Source organism: Pieris napi, chromosome 3, assembly GCF_905475465.1.
Source record: "Pieris napi chromosome 3, ilPieNapi1.2, whole genome shotgun sequence".
In the NCBI taxonomy this organism is placed as follows: domain Eukaryota; kingdom Metazoa; phylum Arthropoda; class Insecta; order Lepidoptera; family Pieridae; genus Pieris; species Pieris napi.
In genome coordinates, this window is record NC_062236.1 from 1,954,881 (window position 1) to 1,980,319 (window position 25,439).

Genomic DNA, 25,439 nt, shown 5'->3' on the forward strand with positions numbered 1-25,439 from the left:
AATTTTCAAAGCTTTAGACTGCTTTTGGGAATGATGCAAGCGAACCAGTTTCTGATTCATCACCGCTATTTAAATAACCCAAAACTGGTATTTTAAGGCTTTTCTAAGCCGAGATATCATATTTAACTGTCCTTTGCGTGCCTTTACAGCCTGGCCACGGGACATTCGCCGACGCGATTATTCGCGCGGTGCGAACCGCGATGCGTCTAGCGACTGAAATAAACTCATAGCAATGTACTAATCAAGCCACGCGCAACGGCGACCAGCGATGCGACCGGCGAAATGTACCGAGCGAATCGCGCGGGCGTCTGACGTCGCGACGGGCGAGCGAAACAAATGCATGAATCAGTACGGTGCAAGCCACGGAGTCGAGCGGCAGTCGCGGCGAATAGAGAAGGGAATAAATAAGTTTAGTCGCGGTCGCGGCGAAAAATGAATACAGAGTTTTTTGTTACTGAAATACTGGCTAGACCAGCTATTTGGAAGTCTGGCCATCCACAGCATTAATTTAATATACCTTAATCTCAAAAACAATTTTTCAGCGGCATTTAAAATTCTATTTGCATTAACTTTTTTCTCCAATTCTGGTTGAATATTCATAAGAATATAATTGAAGGTTTCAATACTCATTCTGGTATACTCAAAAAAATAATTCTGGATATATTCTGAATTTCTCATACTTCTTGTGGAATTCTCCACAATTTCTCCAAATATTAGATCTTGCACCAAAGCTATTACTTTCCAAGCAATATCGAGATGATTTCGATAAAGACATTTCGCTGTCGAACTTCCTTACTGGTCGCGGCGGCAAACGTGACTGGTCCGTGGCCTGCAAACGGCCCCGCGCGAATGGTCGCCTCGCCTCCCGCATCGCAGTTCGCACCGCCGATCCCCGTGGCCAGGCCGTTAGAAGCTGCTAAACATAAAATAATGTTGATTTATTTGATACAATGTGTATTTTTATGTAATTCGTAATTTACTATTGTTTTGAGGGTTAAAGTTCCTCTCAATATCAAAGAATGTTTACTTTAAACTAAATAAACATTTGTATAGTATATTATATTATATTATATACCATAGTGAGAACCCAAGGTGTGAAAAAGACTAATAAAAATTCCCCAATCGCGTACCCTACAAAAACTATTGATAATAGAGCAAAGTGATGTACTACAGTTTTATAGCCGATAACAATAAGTTTTTTTTGCATTCAAAAATCTGTTTACCGAGAAAAGCTTTAGGCTATAGAAGGTCGGGCTACGACTGAATTAATGAGGGTAAACTGCAGAGCACAGCTAGTATATTATATATATATAATATACTAGCTGTGCTCTGCAGTATATATATTATATATATATATATATATATATATATATATATATATATATATGTTCCAAAAATAAAACAAATGTCGATCTATACAAACAACGTAATACTTGTAGCTTATGAAATATGTATTCATACTTAAAGTAAACACTTTTTACCGGATTGAAGTCATGTATTATTATAAATTTACAATTATTTTACATAATTTTAAATTTTTCCGGCGTTTCGCGTGCTTTACACCTGTACCTGTGAATATGTATACTCCTAATCTGTTCTTCACAGATACACATACACATAGTTTTAGATTTAGATGCGTTTACTAGTTTCCGAATGTCAAAAACGTATGGGATTAAATATACAGAAGTCATTAGCGCTAAGCATATACTCCGAATCTTTCCCTACGTGTCGAAATAGTGTTAGTGTAGCTCTACACTTTCTGATATGCTTTATGCCTTCTATTAAGATGTTCAGTTTACCATAAAGACAGTTGCGCTTATGTAATCCAGCTAATTATTACAACGCCATCAAGATGGAAGATTGGCTGAAGGCCCAAGGGCCTTTAATTTGTTCTTATAAATTCAACAACTTGTAAAGATAAACGAAAAATAATTCGGATGGCTCAGACTGGGAATTGAACCCGGATCGTTTGGTTACGCGCCAAGAGCTCTACCAGTTAAGCAGGAGACTCGTATCTGATAAACCAGCTGTTTAGTTGCAGTATAGATAAATATACAAATACCAATTCTTAAAAGGCCGGCAACGCACTCGGGAGCCCTCTGGCATTGAGAGTGTCAAAGGGCGGTGGTATCACTTAACATTAGGTGAGCCTACTGCCCGTTAGCCCCGTTCTATAAAAAATAAATAACGTAGATTAATTCAATCGGAAAACATTTAGGACGAGTTCAGTGATATATATATATATACACGTAAAGTAGAATTATATATATGTATGTATATATATATACTAGCTGACCCGACAAACGTTTGTTTTGCCATGCACATTATTTCTAGGAAACATTTTTTTAGTTCAATAGAAATAACAATCTACAATAATAAAAAATAGGGGTTGATCGTAGAGGGGTGAATATTAGGGTTTATATGTATTTTTGTATGATGTATCATAAAAAAATAAAAACAAAAAAAATCTAAAGAATAAAAGAAAAATTGGTATGTAAAAAAACTTTTGCCGGGTCAGCTAGTGTACATATATATATATATGCATATTCCTCGTATATGTATATGCCTCGTCTTACTACTAGAATACTACTACTAACCTCTTTATTACGAGCAATATTGTGAAAATACATTTGTATGTAATTCCCTTGAAACTTGTATTTTAAAAACCAGTAAAATTTCTCCGTTGCGTAAATGACAGTCTATCAATAAATCTCGCCCTTTTAGGGACTGGTCCTTTATGTAATCGAATGAGAAAGTTAAAGTAAGTGTAAAAATTTTACTTAAAAGGTGCAATCAGGTTTTTCGGATAAATTAGCGTATCAATTATTATAATGTATATAATATATATATGTAAAATACTCTGTAAAAAATTTAAATGTGTATTCCGTTTTTGGCTTTTGTGTACCGTGTAATTGTTTGAATATTGTTTAGTAAGTAGCTGTAGGAATACCGTTGAGAAAATAAATAAATAAAAAGCTACTCCTCGGACGAGCAAATAAGCTATTATTTTTTTATTTTTAGCCTTAACTTATTTCCTTATACACTAATATCTAATTTTTTAATGTGTTAGTCAATATTTTTAACAGTAGTAAACAAAAAAAATATCACTGAATGCTGGATTTAAAAAAAATACTTGTAGGTATTTGAAAACATTTTGCTGAAAACTCAAGTAGAGAAGTTAGAAAATCATGGATGTATGGATATTAAGGCGAATTAATCATAGATCTTCAGCAAACAAATTCTTTGCCGCGCACCACCACTATGTGGAACCAGCCCTTTCAAATACACAATGTAAACCTTCGGAAAGTTCGGTCTTAGTCCATTTGGTTCATACTTCATTGCTTCAATGAAGATATTGGTGTGTTACATCTTATATAGCAGTGTTGGCCCAGTGTCTTCAGCGTGTGACTCTCATCCCTGAGGTCGTAGGTTCGATCCTCGGCTGTGCACCAATGGACTTTCTTTCTATGTGCAGATTCGCTCGAACGGTGAAGGAAAACATCGTGAGGAAACAAAAAGGTTGTAGCGCCACTGATTTTTTTATTCACGTGTAGCACAGCCCTTGTTCCTCTCGTTGCCAGAAATGTTGCCTTAAATGCTTCTTGCTTTCGCGAAACACTTGAGGAAGCGGGCAATAGCAGCGGGATGGGCAGTGGCAGCTTGAGCGACCTATTTACATACACTGCTCATTCCCTATCCAACAGGGCTAAGTGTAAATATGGCGTAAATTACATTTTTCTAATTGTATGAGTGTACAACGAAACACAGTCTATCGCCGAGGAATCTAAATCGTATTGCAGCAAGTTTCAAATTTAACAAATATGTTTTATACGTCAAGATATATACTCGTTATAAAAACAACACAAAGCCTGTACATCTAAAAATAGGCCTACATGTGCAAAAAAGCCTCCGTATTATCTTACATTGCAGCGGTTCACCGCTTTCCTGTCAAGAATTCTTTCTTTTTTAATCTTTACAAAGTGAGCTTTTGTTTGAAGCTTCTATTTAATTGAATCACGGATCATTAACGTTTTGGTACAATTTAAACGACATCAAAGTAAATCGCCAAATGAGGTCAAGGATTGTTGTTTTACGACTCTTTTTTGACTTGACAAAATTTTACTAATAAAGTTTATTTCCCTCTCCACAACATTGCATTTTAAAGATTTACATGCTGACTGGTATTGACCATCTTTGTGAGAGGCTGGTGCCTATAATAGGTATATAGAAGTCCTAAGGTACCAACCAGGTCACAAACCTTCCATCGCGGATATGACTGAACTAAAGTAACAGACAAAATTTAAAACATGAGTGGTGCGTGTGTGAATACGTGTAGGCGTGTGAAATTAATTTAATTGAAAGTCTACCTCAAATGGCTATAGATAAAAAAAAATATCTGTTGCATCGTAATCAAGGCTATTTGGATATTTTTATAAATTATTTAAAGCAAATAAATTTATTGTACAGTAATAGGACAAGCAGAAAACATATGCGAAATAGATTGTAAATTATGTCCTTACGTCGTTTGTTAGTGTGATGGGGTCAAACGTTAGTTAGGACTGTTGCTTGAATATAGGTACAAGCTGTACGAGCCAAGGCTTTACATTTTGCCCACTCAGGCTTTCATAGTTATAAGCGTGGCGATTTCCAAAATCGTCGGAGTTACGCACCGAGAGTATAACCAGACGCAGCCACTCTCTTCGACTGTTACATTGCATTCATTCGTTACATAGCAATTAACATTTCATTATTTCGCTTATATTCTATTGTTGTACGCGAGTGATTAGTGTAGAGTAAAACAAAAAAAAAACTATTAAGAAAGCACCCCGATGACCCAGGAACCGTACAATTCATTTAAGATAAACGTTCGTCTTCTGACAAATATTTTAATATACAAACAAATACAGTCAAAATCTGTTATAACAGCATCGAAGGCCTCTACTCATTTATGGTCGTAAAAACCGATAGTCGTAACAGCCGATGACGCTGTTATTAAGTACTTAATACAATAGAATTCATCCGGGACCTTTGATTTTGGTCAACATAACCGGTATGTTGTTCTAAACGATGTCGTCGTAAACGGTTTTGACTGTAAAATAAACAATTACGGGATTCCGTTCATGGATGCCATCAATAACAACACCTTGCCACACAGCATGGCGAGTGACCTGCAAATTGCTCCACAATACATTTGCTGAGCGATGTGAATTGTGAGCCATGCGAAACTTTCCCTTTTGTGGTAGATTAATTTACCTCTGTAAATGCGATCTGCAATAAAAAGCAAATAGTCGAGGATCTTGTAACGCTTGACTTTCACGTAATAAAATACGACTGGGAGACAATTCTCTAAAGGTTACACTCTCACGATAAAGCATTTGTAAATGTAATTGTTTCTAAAATGACAATATTATTAACGTTCCAGTACTTTATGGCCTCCGGACCAGCCTGGTATGTTGCTTTTAATAGATATCCCGAAGTACCATAGAATTGGTATCGCAAAGTTGGGATCACAAAAACTGGGTATTGACGTCAGAATCGCTGCCTCTATTGGGAGTATCAGATCTGCAAGATTATCCAATAAACAGTTTGAAGCCGCCGGCTACTATAATCGCCACCACAATTCAGGTGAATGCCTCTGTCGATCATTCTACCAAAGGCGCATGCGCTTTGCCAATCCTGTCGTCTGTTTTTGTTGTGTAAAATTATTCTCAATGTTGTAAGTCATAGACTAATTTTACACCATAAAATAGTTAATAGACAGAAAAAAAGTTCTTATTGTCTGCATAAAAATCTTACAAAATATATAAGTGCGACGTGAAATACCTCAAATTTTGTTTACGTCGTTACAATTTTAATACACTTTTATTTTGAAACTTTACCACACCCATCAACAATTCTCGCCAAATTTCGTACCGGGATGCTGGGTGCTTGGAAACATGCTGATCCTGCTCCATAGTACAATCAAACTAGACAAAATTATCTTGATTTATATCATTGTATTTGCTTTTATTTTTTTGAAAAAGAAATCAACTTTGACGTAGCTCACACACTGGTTGACTGTATTTTTTTATAAAGAATATTGTAAAATCTATAGCTACAATATTTGTTAATATGTGAGCACCATGTATCAACATATTAATTTATTTATCTGCTGCATTATTTTATAACACAAAATTTATATGCCTGTTTTATTTTAGTATAGTAGTTTTTTTTTCACATATAATAATCAAATCAATGTATACAAAGTATTGTAAAAATAATTTTAAAAGAGTAAGTATGGAGTTTATTTCCCGTTCTTCTCCATATGAAACTAACTTTTTTTCTTTACTAAATTAAAAAAAAAAATATTTTTAACTTTTAATTTTGACTTTCAAAAGTGGCTTCATAATAGGTCTTATTCAAATAAATACTTTGACTTTTGACTGACTTTGGGATCTATAGAGCTATATTATAATAATTATCATAAACTTATATTTATACATTAATAATTAATAATAATGAATGTCAATATTTAAATAATCGATCTATATGTACCACTATCTTGGCAAATAAACGATTTATTAATATTATTATCTAAATTCACCACATCACGTTTCGCTTGAAATATGAATCTCAATAGTAAATTTAAAAAAAACTAGCATAGAAGCCCAACATTACGGCGAGAACAAATACGTCAAACTTTATTGCACTCTCCGTCGTAGTGAGTCATAGGTGCCGTATCGATTTCTCTGGATCTAATTACTTTTCGTTCAGCGATGGATACATATTCATATATATATCACCAATACACAATTATAATATAAAACTAATAATAAAATAATATACATTGAAATAAATAACTAAACTAAAATATATCATTAAAAGGAGTCCCTTTAGGCAAGGTTCCGAAGATACTGGCAGCGTTCCCCCTTTGAATTGCTAGACTAATTCTTTGTCCAAGGTAGCTGCCAGATCTTCGGTCTCCTGTGATGTCGACAAATATTATTTTATTATTAGTTTTATGTGTCTTTAGTATAGAAAATATTTGGAAGTTTTCCTTAATACATTGCCCTATCATCTTTTTTTATTACTAACGGTGTATTCTTCCCTTTAATAAACTATTATAATATTATATATACAGCATCAACTCTTAGGTCTTGCGTACCCTTGTGCAGCAATGGATATATGTGCGTAGTTCACACCTGTGACCGAATTCCAGAGCGATATGTAGCGATTTTAATGATACCAATAATTAAATAATAATAATAATTGAATTCAATATTTAAATTATATTTATTTCCAACACACAAATATACAGTATTTACAATATTCCTAGCAATAATAATAATTAAAAATTGATACCTAGAAAATTTAAACTAATAACAAGTTTGTTCCCTGTGGCAGTATACCTTTAATCCAGAATTTAGTCTAAGACCCATTAGTTGTGGTGCCACTGAATTATTAATATTTTTATTTATAATTCTATTTAATACGATGGTGAAATTGTTGTGGTGTAGAATTTGGCACAATTTGTGTCCGAAACTTTTGTATTGTAAAAGGTTTTATTATGATCGCACGATATCTGCACTACTGGGGTGACCATAATCACTATTAACACCACTTCGGCGTTAATTTAATTTTTAATATGGGCGAGGTATTCAGTACAAATCTCGGGTTAAGTAAAAATTTAAAAATAGAACATGCTTCCCCCTCAAAGGCCGGCAAAACCTTCTAAAATGGGTGTCCATGAGCTGCGATAACTGCCATTTATGGGCGTTCCATAGGCTACCCTATCCTATTAAAAAAATAATATGCCAATTGCTGTTTTTACTAATGTCAAGTGTTTCTAAGTTGGTAGTGTGAATCACAATGAATGACCTTATCCTACTGCTGGAGTCACTTTCCGAGCGGTAGGATCCCTTGGCGTTGCGTAGAGAAGTGGGATCTCTGTACATCTTCTACCGCATTTACCATGGAGAGTGTTCAGACGAGTTGTTCGAACTAATACCTGCAGCTGAGTTTCATCATCGGACGTCAAGGCAGAATACAAAATAACATCCGTATCACCTTGACGTCCGTCGTTCCACAACTGAGCGTTTCTTATGGCAATTTCTGCCGCGCACCACCACTATGTGGAACCAGCTGCTCACTGAAGTATTTCCGAACCAATTCGACTTAGGGTCCTTCAAGAAAAGAGCGTATCATTTCTTAAAAGTCCGGCAGCGCGCTTACGAACCTTCTGGCAGTGAGTGTCCATGGGCGGCGGTATCACTTAACATCAGGTGAGCCTCCTGCCCGTCTGCCTACTGTAACATAAAAAAAAGTGCAAAAAAAGCTAAAAGTCCAGCGTTGAAGCTTATACAAGTTTACTGTTGACGTTCTAGATTTATTCAGAAAGATATTGTCCGCGAAATATAACCGTGTGGTGAACATAGTCACGGAGACTCGCCGTGACTGCGTTCACGACAATTTGTCTAACCGTCTGAAAGTCACTTTACATCTTTAACTGCTTGTTCTGTTTTATTGGAACAAAAGCTCTTGTGTACGATGAATGGCAAAGTCGTTGAGGTAATTTCGTCTCGTTGAGATTGTAATGGCGATTGTCTGATAAATAAAACAATGCATCGAAATTCCGTGGTCTAATATAAAGCAGAGAAAATTTTTGCACACAAATATATACTATTTACAATATTCTTACGTTACTTATTCGTTGAGCGAGGAAAGCACCAGCTCTGGGGTCACGCGTACTATCTACCAGGCGCCAACTTAAATCTTTAATTAACGCCTGTGCACTTGAACCCCACGGCCCAATAGTCTACTCCAAAGGGAACAAAATCGAAGCTAGAGGAAAGACTTATATTTTCTGCTTGTCCGAGGGAGGTGAGACGGGGCAAACGTGTCCACACAAGTAGCATCCCATACCAAAGCACGTCCCATCTTCCAAGGGATTAACGAAATCCCACCCGGCCGCTTGCCATCGACTCTTGCGATACCGATACTGATGGATTTAAATATTATATTATTATAAAATCAGATTTATATAACAAGTCACTCGCTGATTCCCGACAATGTAAAGAGCCCTTAACATAATAAGATTCATCTTTAAATCCGTTGAAAAAGTTCTAAGGAAACTTAAAAAGTATGGCTTCAGTGAAGACGAGTGTTACCTACTATAAAAAATAAAAAATGGTTGTTGCCTTTAATAAAACATACAGGAAAAAGCCAATGTTAGATGAGGATCTATGTGCGGTGTTCTAAAGGACTAAACTATTTTAGACTTTATTAGGAATCTGCATTATCTTAATTAAAAGTGGAATCTATGAAAAAATATTTCTTTTACAAAATTAACGGCTGATACGTACTTTAATATACAATTTTGAAAGCATAAAACATTATAGAATTAATATACATATATTTTTTTTGTTTTTTTTTTTAAAAGACAATTCACACCACCGCTTCCGCTTGTGTTATGGGTACTAGGCAACGGATATACATACATATTATAGATAGATATACATATAGATACATATTTAAACACCCAAGACCTAAGAACAACACCAAATGCTCATCACATCGATGTTCGCCTCAGCCGGGGATCGAACCCGGGACCCATGGATTCGCAGTCAGGGGTACTAACCACTAGACCAATGAGTCGTCATTTAATGATAGAAAGAGATAATCATTACGTATAGTTGAGAAAACGATATTTTATGTATAGCACCCGGAATTAATGATAAAACTTTCTCTATAACGCATTGTTTCATTGTTCTTTACAAATCACACAAAAAGTTGGATTCATACGTCATTTTTATTTTCCATTGACATTTATTATGTCAACAGTGGTTAAACTTCACTCCAATTAAAAACTTTCATAATTATTTTTATACTATATTCTTAATTATAATTATATAAACTTAAGAATATAAAGAAAATAGAAAATAATATGAAAGTAAAAATCCTTTTAAGTTTTAAATGTCAGGTAAGAGAAGAACTATATGAATAGTACAGATTACGGCAAACTTCTTGAGCATGAAACAAGGGAGTGGGGTAAAGTTTGCGCATCGCGGGACACAAACGTCAACTGATTTACCAATCACGCGATCGACACGTCACTCTCCCGCCGCCGCGCACCACCTTATGTAATACCTAAAAATCACTTCTGCGCAGGCAAGGACATTTGTTCAAGATGTTTGCCGGTATCTGTACAGGTATAACAACCTATCATATCAGTTGTTCCATATATTTAAGCCTAGAACTGTATTTTCTAGATACTAGTATACATTGTTTATTAAGACATTTCAATAAATTATTAAGCCTAAACCGGCGTGACTTCAAATTATTCTCCTTATAATGGTTAATTTTTATATACTGGCAATACTAATATCCATGACAGCGACCCTCTTACCGGGCCAGAAAAGAATGTGCCACTGTACCTTCGTATTTGTATTCTGAGACTCTCGAGACTTATTAGTCTACGCCAAGTTTATGCTATGTGATGAAAATCGGGGACTTGAGTGAATGTCAGCTCTGGGCGCTACTGAAAGTATAACCAACGAATTAAAAATGATAATGCCGTAATATTTAACACAGTCTAAGCGTATATGCGGCGGGAAGCGACTAAACAAACACGTTATTATCTATGGAATAAATGAAAGGTCTACGGCGGCGAGTTATCCTTAAATTATCACACATATATTTATGTTGATAACTTTTTCATGGATGTGTTTATAACAAATTGACACCAAATAAGAATTACTCAAAACAGTCAATTAAGGTATGAATTAATTTTAACATAAATAACATACAATAAAAAACAATTATTCTGAAGATATAGCCGAAGATGGAATACATAATATATACAAAAAGGTTGAAACATTTACGAAACAATTAAATCATTAAGAATGATAAAATACATTTAACTATGTAATACCTAATTCGGCTGTGTTATGTGAAAGTTACATACTTTAACACGTTATGATGAAAGGTATTCAGAAGCATCACCCCAGCGGGAACAGAAACATTTCTGCGTCCTGTTAAAATGGGAATATTCAAATTTAACCAATCATATTAACCCAACTTACGTAACCCAGAGAGACATGGAAATAAGTATTATAAAGAAAAGAAGAATTGACAAAATAAGTAACAAGAATTTAAACTAAAATGGAGCAAAAATGTAACACTATGGCAACCAAGAGGCCATAAAGAAACAGAGCTAGGCAATTTAAAAGGTGGGCCGATGAAATCATGGAAATGGCTGGAAAGACCTGGACGAGATTGGTATACAATAGAGAAAAATGGAGGACAATGGTGGAGGCCTTTGCCCGTTGTCACACACAATCGGTTATTGTACATTAAAAAAAACAATAACTATAATGTATATATTTTGTATTCTGATATAAAGCTATAAATAAATTAACCCAACTAAAATCTGTTGCGTTTAAAACACGACGACTCATGAAAATGTGCAATAATTTATCTCTGGGTTATAGGTCTTGGGAGTGCAACAGCATCAATGGCTATCCTAGATATGAGAGAAAGTTCTGCATAATATTACTGCTTACTGAGCGTAAGTAGTTATTATAAGATGCATCTACAACCTGCAGTAATCACTGTAATCAATAGTATCCTATACCGGCTTTCTACTTATTACTTTTTATCACAAAATTGGAGTTTCTAGATCAAATACGATGCTTGTTTTGATAATAATAATATCCACTTTAATTTAATACTAAAACATTACAAACAAGGTGTTTTGTTATTACTATATTTATTTCGTAATCCTACAGTTAACAAATTATATATAATAATAGACAATTCCACTAAAAATATAGCCAGAGATGGAATACATATTATTTAACTACATAAAGGTTCAAAAACTTATAAAAGGAAACAAACAATAAAAATTATTCGATACATTTAATTAATTGGTTCATAATTTGTCACAAAACTGAGTTTTTTGCTTAGCTAGTGTTGATGTGAGGAGCATGAAACAAAGCACGATTTCGAGTCTGCTAATTTTTTCTAGAAGGGAGCTACAATTCATTTTGTTTACTTAGTTAATTATATATACGTTGTCTACGTTAGTTATTGTTATTTCCACTACGTGTTATGCAGCATTAACGGAAGGGCCCATTTTTGGGTAAAGGTCTCCTCCTACGCCTCCGTCTATATCCGTATAGCAGTGATTCCCAACCTCTTTTGTGCCATGCCCCACAGCCTTTCTAATATACCTATTCCACCCAATGTAAAAGAATTTTTCAATATTAAACAATTTACATGCTCACTTAAGAAACTTTAATAGGCTTAAGGAAGAAATTACTAGGAAATTGTTAACGAAACGCAGTAGCAGTTGGAATAGCTTAACAATCAAATTGGCCCCCTGTGTGGCCTTCGTTGGGAAATACTGGTCTATAGTCTATATGTCTATAGTTTCTTAACCTTTTTTATGCCCTAACTTAGCTTTTCTAAAATTCTTATTCCCCCCATAACATACATAATTTTTAATATTAAATAATGTTCTCTGAAATAACTTAAATGTTAGGTTTTAGAAATAAATTACTAGGGAATTTTAAAAACATAATGAAAAACTGAAATTCAAATTCCAAATAATTTTAATAAATTTTCGAATAGGCTCCCTTAAAAATCAAATTACCCCCTTGTGGGGCATGGGCCCCACGTTGGGAAACACTGGTCTATACCATTAATTGCTATAAATATGGCCGGCTTACCAAGCTTTAGACATTTTGAATACAGCTCACACTTGGATGCTCTTAATGAATGTTACGCAAACGCATTAATATCATTAATTATCCCATGTCGTGACCGATGCTTACATCATTCGAAATAAATCATTAGTGGCGCTATATATATATAATATATGTGTATATCATTGTGTAATCGAACAAAAGAATTTTCTTTTTATGTAACAGGAGGCAAATGGGTAGGATGAGCCTGATGTTAAGTGATACCGCCGCCCATTGACAAGTGCGTTGCCGGTCTTTTAAGAATTGTGAAGGACCCTAAGTCGAATTGGTTCGGAAATACTTCAGTGGGCAGCTGGTTCCACATAGTGATGGTGCGCGTCAAAAACTGCCTTAAGGAACGCTCAGTTGTTACGACGTACGTCGAGGTGGTACTGGTGGAATGTTGCCTTGAATATGTAAGACTTGTAATATACCGGATTACGTTATCGCGAAATAAGTATTTTGTATGAAATTCCGTCCCGACATTTTGCGTATTAATTTACAGTATAAATCGTTATTTTAATAATTTCCACGTAATAACTAAGTTATATGGCTTCAACAAATAGGTATTCCGAGCCCTCTGGCATTAGCAGTGGTGGTATTATTTACCTCAAGCGAGCCTGTGTACCAAATCAATATAGTTTTACTCTACAATCACGTGGTCCTAATGTAAATATTTCTAACCCTTCATTTATTAATGAAGCAGTGTTGGCCTAGTGGCTTCAGCGTACGACTCTCATGTCTGAGGTCGTAGGATCGATCCCCGGCTGTGCACTAATGGACTTTCTTTCTATGTGCGCATTTTACATTTGCTCGAACGGTGAAGGAAAACATCGTGAGGAAACCGACATGTCTTTGACCCTAAATGTCGACGGCGCGCGTGTGTCAGGCACTGGAGGCTGATCACCTACTAGATTTAAAATTGATCATGATCCAGAAATCTGAGGACAAGACATAAAGAGGTTGTAGCGCCACTGATTTTTTTATTCATATTTAGTAGTAGACTTATATAGTAGAGGAGAGAAGTTTACGAAATATATAGAACAATGATAAACAATGAAACCACGAATCTCAAGTGAAACCAGAAGTAATACAAAATGCACACTTGTTACCTCAGCGCTTTTCCTCTCATCTTTTCCGCTAGGTTATTGAGTTACAATTGCAGCCACAGTCTAATACCTTTGATTTTAATTGAAACAGTAATGTTACCCTGAATTACATTGCAATTACGTAAAACTTTTTTGGAAGGAAATTAACTTAGTGTATTGGAGTTCTGTATATAATATAGTGTTTTAAAGAACTAAAAACAAATAAAGCTCACACACGAAAGTGTAGAAAAACGAATCCATTACGTCGCTTGATTTTTCTCAAAAAAAATACTTCGTTGTTGAAACATATTCACATATTTCCCACATATCCTATCTTTACAGGTAATACGACAGAACTACAATACATACATACATACTGATAGCGCTACAACCTTTTAGTTTTGTGCCTCAGATTTCTGTATCTGTTCCGTGACGATTTCTAAGGCTGCGGCCTCGAATTTCGCGGGCAGCGGGGCGGCAGCGGCTGCGGCGCGGGAGCGAGGCGGCCAACGCATACCTGGGGGCCTACCATGAACTCTAATTGCGAGCCTATTGACAACCTACAACTGAGATGCATCGCTAATTCGTACCATGACATCGAAAAAACGAGACAGTTTAGGTTCCCACGTGACCTTAGCGATTATCAGATTTCGTTCGTTCAATTTGTATGAAAATCCATACCATGACCGCTCGGCTGAACCGAAATTTGACAGTTGCGCCTTCCAACTATGACAGAATAAGCGATTCTAAAAAAGTTACTTTTTGTCCAACTTTTTTGTATCGAAATGTCCAAATAATAGTTTAGAACTTATAAAATTCAATATTTGTATTAAAACTTGTTATATGGCTAATATATGAAAAAAAAATATAATTTTTATATTTTGGGGTATTTTGAGTTTAGAGAGTGATAATAAATAAATTATTAAAATATCGACGGAGATGAAAAACAAGACGGCAATGCCCTTCTACCGACTTCGTAGATATTGAGTTTTAATTTATTATAGATTAACTACTTTGACTCATTGAAGATTTCAGTGTACCTACAAATAATTGCACATGGTTCAATAATATTCAATTAATTATTTAGGCATGTCTAACAAAAATATAATTTCCCAATATATCATATTTACAATAAATAATAATGCCATATCACTAGTAGATATTTATTATAATTAAATTTTTCCTCATTATGTTCATGAATTGTATTATTCTCCTCTGCTTTTTCTTTAAAAAAACAGAGGTGTTTCTCAAATTTATAATGTGTAAATAATAAGCCATTTGAAAGTATTATAATAACAGTATTTATTTAGTTAGGATGACTCCATCAAGATAGAAAAAGATGTCTTGTCTTGTCTTGTCTTGAATCAGGAAATGTTCAATTGGATATAAACATATATTCATTTATATATGTATTTCATTCTCTCAATTTAGCGAGTTTGTCAGGTTTAAGCTGTAAAGAAAATATAATTATTTATATAAACTGAATTTGTACAATTTTAAGGAATCAATTTTTATCATTATTTACTTATAATTTTCGAGTAATAGGTTGATTGTAATATCTTATGCAAAGAGTTTAATATCAGGAATTCACTTCGATATAGATATTTATTTTTAATAAACCAATTTTTGAACAATACTTACCCCATCATATTATTTTATAAGTTAAACAATTTGTAAAACTATATTTATTAAACCGAAATTTTGTAAACACCAAATATATTGAAAGCTCCTATCAAAATTTGAAGGAAACGTTTAAAAATAATAAGTGTCAACTGCACAGCACCAGAAAACTTTACATTTAAAATATATCAAAAGAATAGTTTTATATTAAATAAATATATTTATTAAGACATAATAGCTTATTGTAATTGATGAATTATTTAAAATAATTTTATATTTTATTTATTTTTATAGAAACATCAGTCGAAGTAAGTTTGACAGTTAAATTTCTAAACTTACATAGAAACCACAAACAAAATTATCGTTCTTTCATTCGGTCTTGCGATGCAAATGCGTTTCAGCTTATAGGCGGTCATGGTACGAAAAAATGCTATTCACTTTAGGTACCTAAACTCAACTGCATCTCAACTGGATCGTTTTAAGAAAGTTCATGGTAGGCCCCCTGTTCTCGAAACCAGCGGGCAGATCGCGCGGCACTATAGCGGTGTAGTGTTGTGTTCGTGGTTGTGTAGTCGAGATATTTGTTTTTATTCGCGAACGAAATGTCTAAAAAACGGCGACAACATCTTTTTGATTCAAATTTATTCCTAACGCTCGATTTATTGTGGGCAAAAATATGTTATATGCAAAAATATAGTTCCATATGGGTCTCCTTTCAAAGATTTCTGAAATAATTTGCTCTTGCACGTCCGAGATCATTTTGATACGTCACAAAAAATATGTACAGCACTATACTACAATGCATACGCGCAACGCGGGCGGTCACCGCTTGACTGGATTGCGCCGCTCGTTACCCGCGCCCGCGCCGCTGCCGCGCCGCTGTTTTCGAGAACCGGTCCATTTGATTGTACGCATAATATCCTGCCGCTCCCGCGCCGCGGCCGCCGCCGCCCCGCTGCCCGCGAAATTCGAGGCAGCAGCCTAATAGGCAAGTAGATCAAGCTTCTGGGCCAAAAGGCCGATTTACATTATCTTAGTGTTTAGGAGAGCGCTTTAGTACAACTTGAAAGGCAAGTTCTTTAGCGTAGCGTTTACTAAAGCATGTTTCAACTAAAGTACTATCCTAAAGCACTCTTCTAAACACTAAGATAATGTAAATCGGCCATAACACACACCGTTGACCGAGCGAGAGGTGCACATAGGCAGTTAGTCCATTGGTGCACAGCCAGGACTCGAACCCACGACCACACGGACATGTCGGACGTTAACGCCGTAACATTACAATAAAATTTATTGGCACAGGCGGGTGTCATTGGCTTGAAATCTATATATATAAAAAGAAAATGGTGTTCGTTTGAGGCTCTTTCACGCTTAAACCACTGATCGTATCGACATGAAACTACCACCATTCGATGCGAAATTTTTCCTAGATGGTTTATGGCTACTTATTTTTTTAATTCTGTTTTACTTTTATGAAAAATTTTCCCGCTAATAAAAACAAAAGAGGCTTCCTAGAACCGCAAAACGTCAACATCTGTTAAAAACTCGATTTTCGAAATATTTCAATTTTCTTAGCGGGAAGTTAAAAAGAAGAATAATAAAAATATGAAAAAAAATAAAATAATGAAACATAAAATTTATTTTAATTCGTCCAGCAAAGCGGGCGCGAAACGGCTAGTTATTTATAAAATGCGCTTAAAAGCCTTGAATTAAATTTCAAAATACCGGTGAACACGTAAAAGATTTGGAACTGATAAAGTATTAAGTAAACATTATATTTAACGTGACCGTATAAACGTAACTTCATTGTTGCGTTATTTTACGATTTAAAGACTGCCAACAAGTTTATACAAGATTATACGAAATTTTTGTTTATAACAATTTCAATTCCCTATTAGAAATCTACTTTATCTCCGCGTACAATAGGGTAATTACAAAATATAAAAAAAAAACATGGTCGGCTAGGAATCAAATATTTTTTGCACCTCTGCCATCGCAATCTATTCTTGCGTCTAATTTCGAACATCTACTGTTTCGATGTCCTTGACAACTAGGACCTTGGGCCGTCTGCCATTCAGTCATGTCTATGTTTGTTTGTGTGAGAGAATGAGAATGAGAATTGAGAATGAGAATTTATTTATCTTATACATACATTGCTTTATGATAAACTTACTTTAACTTAAACTTACTTTAATTAACTTTAACTTAATTTAATTTAATTAATAATAAACTTGACAATAAGCTTAAAGCTATGTATTATACTGAGAGACTGGTGCTTGAAAAAGGTTGGGAAAACCTGAAAGAGAGAAATTCCTGGCATCTTCTGGCAATATGAGCGTCCGTAAGAGGCTCCGTCCAGTCCGATTACCTCCTGTTCTATATACGCTAGAAGAGCAGACAAGAAGAAAAGTTGATCGTTGACAAACTGAGATGGAACTCTCAAAATGTATTATTTCCCGTGATTTCAACATTATTCATTGATGCTGGCTGCTTATAGTCATGAGAATTTTTGAAATGGTTGAGTTGTTAGAGAGTGTTCAGAGGATTTGATCGGATTAATACCTGCAGCTGTGTTTCATCATCGGACGTCAAGGCAGAATACAAAATACCATCCTCGTATCATCTCGACGTCCGTCGTTCCACATCTGAGCGTTTTTTAAGGCAATTGTTTCGCGCACTACCGCTATGTGGAGCCGGCTGCCCACTGAAGTATTTCTGAACCACTAGGGTCCTTCAAGAAAAGTGCGTACAATGTTATAAAAGGCTTGCAAAGCACTTGCGAGCTTACGGGCAATGTGAGTGTCCATGGACGGCGGGTATCACTTAACATCAGGTTGTTATGGAATTGTTCTATTAAAAACTTAAATCAATTCTTTCCAGCTAATAAAATTGGCGTAGATAAGAGATAGATAGCATTTAATATATTTATATTGAAGGTTTGATATCTTCAAGGAAACTGTTAATTATCCTTTATGTCTACATAAACCATTGTATGCTGTATATCTTTAACTATATATATTCTTATATAAATACTAGTTACTACTACCCGACAGACGTTGTCCTGCAAGATATTTCAAGCAATTAGTAAAGCAAAGTATGAAAGTACCGACTGCAGCGCCATCTGGCGGGCTGATTTGTGAATCTAAACCATTCCCAGATCCCCTTGAACACACACAAAAAATTTCATCAAAATCGTTCCAGTCGTTTGAGAGAAGTTCAGTGACATACACACTCACAGAAGAATTATATATATAAAGATATAACAATAACAATAAACTATTTTCTTATAAACCGCTTCGGTGATTTATCTTTTAATTATTATCAGCACGTACTAAATGCGTACAATATAATGTAATTTAAAATCTCAAAGAAAATTATTTGTAATATTTTATCATTCTACCTTGAAGTTTGTCAAAGTGTTTGAATACATGCCAAAACGTGCCAAATAAGTTTACATTGCAATGCAGCATAAAAGGTTTAAAATTATTTGATGTTTGACAAAAATTGGTTTATTAATCTGTAAATAAATAGATTCCAGATAATGGTTAAAATATATGGGCATTTCTTGATAGCTGATATAGGTCCATATTTCTCACGAATGTGTTGCTTTTCAAAATTGTCTTTTTTTTGAGTACTCTAAGACATATGAAAGGAACAAATAAAATATCCATTTGATTGAAGCAACATAAAAGAATTAAAAAAAAACAACTTTAACGAAAACCAGCAACACATCGGTAAACTTGACGGCCGAATAAACGTAGTGATGGTCGCGGAAAATGTCTCTAAAATATTCATATTTTATATAATATATATAATAATAATAAAGTTTATTTGCCTCTTCACAATATTGCATTTGATAGGTTTACATGCTGCAGGCATTGACTATCTTTGTGACAGGCTTACCTGATGTTAAGTCAGGTAAGCCTGTCACAAAGATAGTACCGCCGCCCATGGACACACATTGCCAGAAGGCTCGCAGGTGCGATGCCGGCCTTTTAAGTATTGGTACGCCCTTTCCTAAGTCGCATTGGTTCGGAAATACTTCTGTGGGCAGCTGTGCACATAGTGGTGGTGCGCGGCCAAAAGTAAGTAACGCTCACTTGTGGAACGATGGCCGTCGAGGTGATACGGATAGTATTTAGTAATCTGCTTTGACGTCCGATGATGAAACTCAGTTGCAGGTCAACCTTCCATCGTGGACAGAATCTATACAAATATATGACTAAAGACTAAAAAAATAATGATATTAGATTTCAATCTCAAGAACGTGTTAGGTAAAAAAAGGTTAGTCGACATCACAGGAGACCGAAGATGTGGCAGCTACTTCGGACATAGAAATAGTCTAGCTATTCAAAGGGGGAAGGCTGCCACTATCTTCGGAACCTTGCTTAAGGGGCTCCTTTTAATATTATACTTTTAGTATTTTAGTTATTATGTTTTAAGGTTAGTTATTGTTTTTCTGTTATTAACTTAAACGTAGATTAATAGACAAAAATGTATAAATAAATTGTTAGTATATTTTGTAAGTGATTTCTAAAGTGTATAGTGGATCAGCCCTGAAGCGATATAGCGATAAAACCAGTGTTTATAATCGTACAGTAGCCAAGGTGATTGACGTAGCCTCGCGGTCCCTAAGGAATGTTGCTGTACAACGGGGAATGACCGCGCGTACCATGAGATTGCTCTTTTTTCCATGCAATATACATATAAGCGGGCAATGTTAAGATTATTAAAACTTTGAAGAACAATATCGATATATGGCAGTTACACTTTGTACCTAATAGTTGTTGTCAATTATTACGTCATATTTGTATTTTTGGAACGAAGTTCCTTATCGCGCGTTGTGAAAGGGGGCTAGACGGAAAAAATTCTTACGAAAAGTTGTCACGACACTTTTTTGCTATTTGCTATTGTAATACACCGGTTCTCGTCCGATCACCGAAGTTAAGCAACGTCGGGCGAGGTCAGTACTTGGATGGGTGACCGCCTGGGAACACCTCGTGATGTTGGCTTTTTTTTTCGTCGTAAGATTGGTGTCGAGAAAATCTATCATACTGTTATGATACCAATTAACATATAAATTAATCGAAAGGAATTTCGTTCCATCCGGGTGTCCCTTGACACCTCTAAAGTTTTTTATTGTAGTAGCTAGTTTTATTCCTATTTTTGTAATGTTTGTCATTAGGGGCCGTTCAAGTATTACGTAAGCACTATAGGTCTTTGATTTTCTTATTTGGTGATTACGTCAACAGGAAGTATGTATTTAGATTTTTACACATATTACCCACACATTGTCTTTGCTTGAAAATGAAGTGCAAAAAATGTACCAATTAACATTTAGTACAAATAAAAATAAAATTAATTAGTGGCGCTACAACCTCTTTAGTTCTGGGCCTCAGATTTCTGTATCTGTTTCATAATCATTTTTCAATGTAATAAGCAAGTAGGTGATCAGCCTCCAGTGGCTGACACACGCCGTCGACTTTTTGAGTCTAAGACATGTCGGTTTCCTTACGATGTTTTCTTTCTTCGAGCGAATGTTAAATGCGCAGATAGAAAGAAAGCCCATTGGTGCACAGCCGGGGATCGAACCTACAACCTCACGGATGAGAGTCGCACGCTAAAGCCACTAGGCCAACACTGCTCCTGCTGCTGCTTTATTAAGTTATTTAGTACAAATAACTTAATTAAATTTAATTCAAATAAGAAATATTGTCATTACTCTAGTGCATTTTGGAGTCGGTTATATATTTTTAAAGTTATTTATAACACTTTGAAACTGCCGATACTTAAGCAAACACCAATTTTTCCACTCAATATTAGTATTGATATGATACTAAAATCACCAATGTACATTATAATATGTGTCATGTAATTTTGAATCGGTGAATGGTTGTGTCCTGAGTGCCTTGACATGCTTCGTTTGTTTTTGTCCACTCCGAAACTTCTACGCCATCTGCGATAGTCAATTGTTTTTTTTTACTTCTGATGTCGTCTATAATTGATAAACGTGCTTTTCTTAAAAAGCTTTCAATGAAACATTGTTCATACAACTTTTCGTTGCCTGTTCTGTTGTGCCTTTTTACGTTGTAAACTCTTTTGTATTTAACATGACCTTAGTAACGGCTGTTATTTAATTTTTGATGCTGTTTGCATTGAGATATTATGTAACCTAACATTCGTAACTTACACATATATATATGTAAGAATTATTAATAATTAGAAGAACCAAATGTTAACAACAATCATCATACACTTGTAAAAAAATTAAGTTTTAGTAGTAATAATGAATCCTTAAGTTTTTCAAACATTCATAAATTGTAATATAACATTCGATAATGTCCAATAAGTCGACTATTAACTATATAAATATTCTTTATAGGTGACATAAGTGTCACTTAGATTTAAGAACCCATAAGTCAAGTTAGTTTTTTGTTAGTCAGCGTCGCATCCCCACTACGCCTAATTTTACGTTATAAGCTCTTGTTTTAAACGATTACAGTTGACACCTAGCTTCAAAGTGTGTCCCTCCAACAACCGCCACCGAACGTTACTGTAGTCATAAAATATTTATTTATCTTATTTCATCCTGAATTCCTCCAAAAACATCCCACTTCATGTTCATATTTTTTAATATCTGGAGCGTGGTTTTCGCCATCCCGTGTCGAAAGTGTAAGTTAAAGATAATTGTTTCGAGTTAAGCGCTTAAAATGGTAATTATTAAACCAAGAGCGTGAGTTAAAGTGCGGCAAAATACTAACACATAAATTATGTAGTAAAATGTTTACATTGGTTAAATAGCTGCATTTACATAGAACCTTTGTTTCGTGGCATTGACATTCTACGGCTTTAAGCTAACAAGTTGATTGTTTAGACACTTTTGGTAGTCGCCACTTGTGTCAACACGGATAAACATTCAAACTGGTTCCTAAACAGGTTAATGATCTAACAGCCCTTTAGAGTTGTACATCGTAAACCTAGAATTTATCTAGAACGAGATAATTCAGCCTTTTAATAACAAGTGAAAGACTTTTTATAGAAAATGTGGTGAGATTTTAATCTAAACTAAATAGTACGCCCAGCAGCGTTGGCCTAGTGGCTTCAGCGTGCGACTCTCATTCCTGAGGTCGTAGGTTCGATCCCCGGCTGTGCAACAATGGACTTTCTGTCTATCTCGCATTTAACGTTCGCTCCAACTGTAAAAGAAACCGTAGGTAACCGGTTTGCCTTAGACACAAAGAGTCAAAGGCGTGTGTCTAGGGCAGGCCTACTTGCCTATTAGATTGACAAATGATCATAATACAGATTCAGAAATCTGATGCCCAGACCTAAAAAGGTTTCAGCTCCACTGATTTATTTTAAATAGTACGTCCATAAACTTTTAATGGGTCTTTTGTAATTTGTAGATACAGGCTTAGATAGGTACATCAACTAAACCGCTTCTAAATCAAATATTTTTTTTGTGATAGTTTTTTTATCTTTCAATCAATATGACTACGTTTAATTTGTACTATCATTAAAAAAATTAAACGTCAAATGTTGCAAATCAGAACTTTTTGCGTCTTATAATAATAATAATTTATTTTCAAGAATATGGTAAAAAAGTATTATGGTGATTGGTGGTACAATCTAAAGTTCGCATATTCTGCCACACATAATGCCGTGCAAATTTGTCTTAAGTAGAATAGAAGTTACAATAACATTATGAGCCAATTCCTATATTATTTTATCACTACATCATCAGATTATTAAAGTAGTGTTTCACTCAAATAATCATTAATAGAATAATACATTACCTACAGCTAGATAAACGAAAAAAAAAAACATTTCAGATAAATTCTTTAGCATTTTATAAACTAACATTAATGTAATGATTAGACAAGATACTGTTGACATTTTGTAAATATTAGTGTTCTATAAAACTGTAGTACATCACTGTGTCTCTATTGTCAATGGTTTCCGCGTTCTATTTGGTTGCATTATTAAAGTTTTCATACGATTCATGAAAATATTCTCTAGTCTATATTATTCAAATATGTGTTAGTTTTGGGGCCTATTCAAACAAACAATATCTCTTTATAAGACTAGATTATCGAAATCTGTATTGTTTTTATATGAAAATGAAGATTTAAAACGTTTATCCTCGCCCTATGAGTACTAAAAGGAACGTTTGGAGTTGACTGAACGGCTTAAATAGCACTTATATGTAAAGTGTGAAAGCAGTTCTCTCACGTCTCTAGTTTGTGAAAATGTTATTGCTTTTATGACTTCAAAAACATGAAGAAGTTTCTAAACTCAAAATATCTTTATTCATGTAGGTAAACTAGTACACTTATGAATTGTCAAGTTAAATTAAGACTATTCGGAGGCTTTTTATTCGTAAAAATTTATCTAATAGGATGTACATAAATAAAGTAAAATAAAATAAAGATGTGTTTATTCATTTGACAATAATGCATTACAATGTGTAAGATTTGGGAACCCTTTAAAAAAATACCTGTGTCAGCTCTTCCATAACAAACATATATATATATATATATACGTATATATATATATAATATTTGTAGTATAATATTTTTTGTTTTTAAGATATTATAATGATATGCGCATGTTCATTTGTTTAAGAGCCGTACAACTTAAAAAATTGTTACGTCTTTGTTTACTTTGATATAAGTGGACGCTTTAATTTTACGAAAAAGTGCCAAGGTCCCATGCAAATAAAAAACAAATAACATCTCTATATAGGGGGCTACAGTATACATTTTATCTAAGGGAATTAGTGATTATAAGGTGATCTGACAAAGAGTCAAACCTGTTACTCGAGTCGACCTTAAGGTACCTCTAAGCCACGAGACTTCAGCAAGGCCTACTACATATTATGGTATATTTATGACAGAATATATATTTTGGATACACTTTTTTAAAATCATTTCTGGCGTAGCTAAGCGCAATTAAAATTTCACTATTATTTGAGAGATTTATATGATAAACAGTCATTTTGGGATGGTCATGTCGTACATTGCATAACATAACCCCCTAAAAGTGTATTTATAATATGTGATACTTAGAAAAACATACTAAACGCCACTTATATGACACACCAAACAAGTGATGTGTGATATGTTATATTAATTTATTTCGATAAATGATTGGTCAAGAAATCATTAGCAAGAAACACTAAAAGATTGCATTATGGGAATACTTAGCAAAAAATATTCTTGAAAAATTATATTATTATCGTATAATTATTACTTTTAGCAACTATTCTTACCTTATACACGAAATCGGAGTGAATTAAAAAAAACATTCGTTTTACCTCTCATAATTGAAATAGAAAATACGCTCAAAGAAAAAGCTTTTTTGGTCCAAAGCAAATTGACGTTGACGAGAGGTTTGCGAAGCTTTTATTTATATTTTGTTTGAAAAGCGTCAAAAGAACAAGTTATTATTATACACCATATGACCTTTTGGAATGACCTAGTATTATTATTAGTACACAAAGTATTTCGTGATTTTATTGTGATATTTTGAGGGTCAGATTCTGAATTAAAACTTAACACGTCATACTTATGACTCGTATATGCCAAAATCCATCATTTACTTGGATCTTACGGTTCATTGGTTTAACGTTGGTTGTGTATGTTCATTGTAACATGAATCTAAGTTCCATTTTTCTTTGCGTTAATATTATTTCTAAACATTAATCGACAAACGAAACCTAGTATCGAGTACTGAACGATAAAAAATATGATATAATGGTGCATTCATTTGATCCAAAAGTTTTAATCGATTTAAAATTATTAATCATAATTCTAAAGTTAATGGCAGGGGCCAAACGGTCAATAAATATTAATGATTATAAAAAAAATTAAGTACGTCACTGATTACGCAAATTTATTGTTTTAATTAACTTACCTTAATATAGCATTAGGTAAGGTAAGTTTGGTCTGTATTATGGTAGAGTCCTTAATTTTATCGTCCATTATTACGAAATATATCTACTCCGAAT

At 34.4% G+C, this 25,439-nt stretch overlaps 1 protein-coding gene and 1 long non-coding RNA gene across 12 annotated transcripts in view; one reads left to right on the forward strand and one right to left on the reverse strand.

Annotated features, from left to right (window-relative positions):
• The window catches only part of LOC125063606, a 115,569-nt gene that overhangs the window by 13,293 nt on the left and 76,837 nt on the right, over positions 1-25,439 (forward strand). The gene's annotated exons all lie outside the window — the stretch shown is intronic.
• On the reverse strand, positions 15,041-15,505 carry LOC125063608. Its single transcript, XR_007119540.1, has 2 exons — positions 15,452-15,505; positions 15,041-15,260 (listed from the first exon to the last, which is right to left on the reverse strand). It is a non-coding gene; the product is annotated as an uncharacterized LOC125063608 (long non-coding RNA).